Here is a 4,983-nt window from a genome sequence, read left to right as displayed (position 1 = left end):
GAGTGAGTTAGAAGATAATAAATACTAGAGAGGAAAGGGGAATAGGAAGTGTGGGAGGGTTGTAGTTGTAAAAAGGAAATTAGAGAGGGTCTCACTGAAAAGTGACATTTGATAAAATGTAGTATGCAACCTTACAGAATCCCAGCCCAGAGCAGGAATCTTAACAGGGTCCCAGATGCCAACTCCTATATACCCCAAGAGTCTACCAGAACAGCAGCTCAGTCTCTCACTTCCTTGTGATGAGCAAATGCATTCAACAACTCTACTTAGATAGACTGTTTCTGCCTTCATGCATCACGGGACACATGAAAATGTTTATCACAGCGTTGGTTGTAATAGCTCCAAACCAACCAAAACATCCATCAAGTGTACCATATGGACATAATGAAATCTACACTAATAAAAGAGAAAGATGCAAATTGACTGTACCTTCGTGACACCCACCAGCCAATCAGGAGTGAGTGTGCAAATTAACCCAACAAAGATGGTGGGTTAATTTGCATACACAGGTGCCAAGCAGCTGGGGGCAGGGTGGGACACTCGCATCGTCACCATGGTGACGACGCAGGCATTCCACAGTGCCCCAGCCGCTCCGGACCTCTGGGCAGCGTGGGAAGGCCGAAAGGCAGCTCTGGGCCTGAACGAAGGCAGAAAGGTGGCTCCAGGCTAGAGTGAAGGCGGAAAGGCAGCTCCAGCCAGAGCGAAGGCGGTGCTGGCAGCCAGGGGAAGGAAGGCCCATTCTTGCATGAATCTTCGTGCATTGGGCCTCTAGTATTACAGAATAATGAAAAGCAAGAACTACACCTATATTCATAAACAAGAATGAATCAAATGCTGAACAAAAGAAGCCAGAAAAAAAGTATGATACCATTTCAATAAAGTTCAAAAAATGTGCCAATCTTTTCTTCATACTCATGGTAAAATTAAAAGACAAAGCAACAACGTGATTATAAAATGCCAGGGTAATGGTTACCTCTGAAGAGTTGGAAAAAGGGTATGGCTGAGAAAAGGTATGGGAAGCTTCTGGGAGTTTGGCAACATTCTGTTCCTTTCACTGGATCATAGTTACATGGGTGTTCATTTTGCAATATGTTAAGCTGACATTTATGTGTTAGGTACTTTTTTGTAGATTGTTTATATTTTACAATTTAAAAAGGAAACATGTGACCTTTTTTAGTTATAGCCTGGCAAAACTTGGACACTGTGAAGATTTTAAAATTCCACACCCTGGGCCAATTCAATCAGTATCTTTAGGGGTAGGATGATCCAGGTAACGGTAGTTTTAAAATTTTTTGAGGAGGTCCTGGCCAGGTGTCTCACTTGGTTGGAGCATTGTCCTGTGAACCAAAAGGTTGCAGATTTCATCACCAATTAACACATACCTAGGTTGCAGGTTCAATTTCGTTGGGGCATGTGTGGGAGGCAACTGATCGATGTTTCTCTTTCTTCCCCTTCCTCTTTCTCTAAAATCAATTTAAAAAATATATCCTCAGGTGAAGATTTAAAAATTTTTTTTCTCAGGTAATTTCACTGGGAAGCCAAGGTTAATTTTGATTATTTTACTCATCCCTATGCCCTCATCAAAGAGAGGGAGAGAAATTGCTGGCACAAATCCCCCACTATTTGTGATGGCCTCTGACTTCCATTCTTCAAACATATCAATTCATTTCATGATTACAGTTTGGAAAATGTAAAAGGAGGAAGCAGCCAAACTGAAATCTTGTGGCCCCAGGCAGAACCTGGTGCTGGTCAAATCACTTATTCTTCCTTTACCTCATCTACCATCCAACTTCCACTCACAGGGAAGGGATGGTTCCTGGTATTAGGAAGAAAGAAAGAATCTGGGAAATTATGACATGCTAAACTGTCAGTAGCTGATGGTCTGACATAAAGTACCACCATTGTCACAAACTGACTAGCACTAAAACCTACTATTATTTCACAGCAGCATTTTTAAGTTGGAACTTCAGTTCGAAGCCTAATTTTACAGTTGGAACAAGAGAGGACAAGAAGGGAAAATCATGAGAATCAAGCTTAAATGAGTTTTTGCAATTTCTTGTAAGAATTTTACTGTCACTCAGAATCACAACAAGAAATGATATTTACTGAGCCGCTACTATGTATCAGGCACTAGTTCAACGGTTTTACATATATTGACTCAAGAAATCCTTACAAGCTTATGAGGCCATTACTACTAACAGCCCCCAAATTACAGATGGGAAAACTGAGTCCCATCAAGGTTGGGAGATTGATCAATGCATTGATCACAAAGATTTTCAAAGCATGGTGTAGAGAACTTCTAGGGTACCCACAAGGTCAAAACTATTTTCACAGAGATACTAAGAAGTTAATTTATTTGCCCTTTTCTATCTTTTTCTTGCATAAAGGCATATACAATCAATTGAATGAAGAAGCAGATATGAGAATACATCCTAGGACCCAAGTCAGAAATCTGATATTTCTCTCTGCAATACTCCACATCAAATTAATCCCCAAACCCCACAGATTTAACCATACCAAATAGCTTGTGTTCCTGCCCAAGTCATTCTTTACTTCTATAACTTTCCTCCTGTTGTCCCCTTTACTGGGATGCCCATCCTCTTACTCCTCACCTTCTTCACTATGATTGATCCTTGAAGGGTCAGCACATGGACAGGTCTTCCAGGAAGCGTTTCTGAACCCTGCCCCCTTCCACCCTCCAGAGCTGGGATCCAGACACTTCTTAATAGTCCACTGACACTCCACACCTCACTGCTTCATAACTGTCAACTTCAATTATTTATGTGCCAGTTCCCAGCACCACCTCCACTAGACTCTGAGCTCCTTGTGAGCAGGTTATATGACTTACACACCTGTGCCAACCCAAGAACCTAACTCAGTGCCTGGCATGTGGTAATTACTCAGTGAAAGGAAGCTTTGTCTTAAAGGTTAGGGCATTGAAATCAGAAGCAGAACTGGGTATTCTTAAGATAATCTCTCTGAGTCTTAGGTTTCTTGACTATAAAATGGGGATTCAAGGGAGGTAGTGAGTATTCAATGAAATAAGTAAATGCCAGTACAGCAGCACCTGACAAACAGTGCTCAATAAGAGCATACCTTTATTATGGAAGGAAAGGAAGAAAGGAAGGAAGGAAGGAAGGAAGGAAGGAAGGAAGGAAGGAAGGAAGGAAGGAAGGAAGGAAGGAAGGAAGATGGGACAGAACGATCCAAGCTTCAAATGATGTGTTTGATGGGTCAGTGAAAAGGTTTATTTTTTCACTAATTATACTTTTTTTATGAAAATACAATTATTTACTGCTATAACTAACCAAAGATATTTATTTCTATAATAAACTACTGTATTAATGAAATCAATAGAAAATTAGAACAAGATTTAAAGAAAACTGAATGCCTGGGTATAATTAAGCTTTTTCCTCACAAATACTTAATTATATCAATCACTGTTCACTCTAATCAAACTGTGTTCATGTGAGGCATTCACCTTTTAAAAAATGCCTTTTCTGACTTAGCACAATTGAGTTCAGGGGCTTCCACAAAAATTAAAGTCACAAGCAGTATTTCTTTTACAAAGGTTTCTTCTTCCCCTTGCAAGAGATCTCCACCCATTCAAAGAGCTATCCTGAAGGTCTTTAGATACCCTCAGAAAAATTTTAATTACCACCCCCCCTCTGGGAACTAGGACCAGCTGAGAGAGCCACACTAGCCCAGATCATGACCCATGTGGATCCCATCCCTGTTTCTCTCCTTCCAGGTATTCCCAAGTCCTCTACCACCTCCACTACCCACCTATCTCCAACCACACTCATGTGTGCACACATGTGAGTTGACCAGATGTCCCAAACAGATAGGCAGGGTGGAAGAGAGAGAAGGAATGATTCTTCTGGAGCCTCTGGTGTGTGAAGAATTCTAGCCTGAGACTAGACCAGTCTAGTGGTGCTGACACTCTAATTTTGGGTAACTCAGATTGTTTATATAAACAGGAGTTCCTGTTCATATAATATTTGTTATATAAACATATTTTAATATAAATATTTTAATATGTTTTTAATTTATTTCAGAAAGAAGGAGGGAGAGGGAGAGAGATAGAAACATCAATGATGAGAGAGAATCATTGATCGGCTGCCTCTTGCACACCTCCTATTGGGGATCAAGCCTACAACCTGGGCATGTGCCCTTACTGGGAATTGAACCATGACCTCCTGGTTCATAGGTTGACACTCAACCACTGAGCCACACCGGCTGGGCTAAATATAAATAGTTTTAAAAATGTATCCTAGGGCTAGTCATATCACCTCAACTTCCAAATTGTCAGTTCCCCATCTACAATATTCTGAATAAGAGAAAATCCATGCTCCTGTGAGATGCCATTAGTCTGTTTGGAACCATATAAATGTCTCCTCAGAGAGCAGAAAAAAAGGGAGAGAGAGTTCTCCATTTTTCCAACTTCACTGTTTTCCTACTTAAGGAAAGCTCCTCCTGGCTCTTTTCTTTGGGGGAGCAATTTATCAACCTTATCAACCATTTTATAGAGTAAAAATACTCCAACTACAAATCACACTCTAAACACTTGGGAAACAAAAACTCTATGATTTATAGAATACCACATTTAAATAAACCTTAATAAGGCTCTTACACGGTTACAAAGGGCTTTCCACTCTGAGACCACTGGCTTAGCTCCTTGTTCAAACAACGGGATGAACGGCCTCTTTGAAGACATGCATTCCCGTTTTGCTGTGTGTTGCAGGAGAAAACTATATAATAATATTTTTTCTTTTTGGCCTGAAAAAACATTTGTCATTTAAAGAAAACACATTTTGGAATAAATATGAGGTGCTTGGCCTCAGCACATCTGTTCCTGATTTGTGTAATTAGCAGAAACCCACGAGCAGGATCCAGGAGGAATGGCCCGAGACTGAGCACCCGCCCCTCCCTGGGTTTTCCACAGAGCACATCTGGAAGGCGAAGGGAGGGAGGGGGGCGGGG

At 40.9% G+C, this 4,983-nt stretch overlaps 1 protein-coding gene across 9 annotated transcripts in view; it reads right to left on the bottom strand.

Annotated features, from left to right (window-relative positions):
- ATP8B4 (ATPase, class I, type 8B, member 4) overlaps positions 1 to 4,983 on the bottom strand; it is a 227,820-nt gene that overhangs the window by 21,153 nt on the left and 201,684 nt on the right. The gene's annotated exons all lie outside the window — the stretch shown is intronic.

This window comes from Myotis brandtii, unplaced genomic scaffold, assembly GCF_000412655.1.
Source record: "Myotis brandtii unplaced genomic scaffold, ASM41265v1 scaffold182, whole genome shotgun sequence".
In the NCBI taxonomy this organism is placed as follows: domain Eukaryota; kingdom Metazoa; phylum Chordata; class Mammalia; order Chiroptera; family Vespertilionidae; genus Myotis; species Myotis brandtii.
This window is presented reverse-complemented; position numbering and strand designations above follow the sequence as displayed.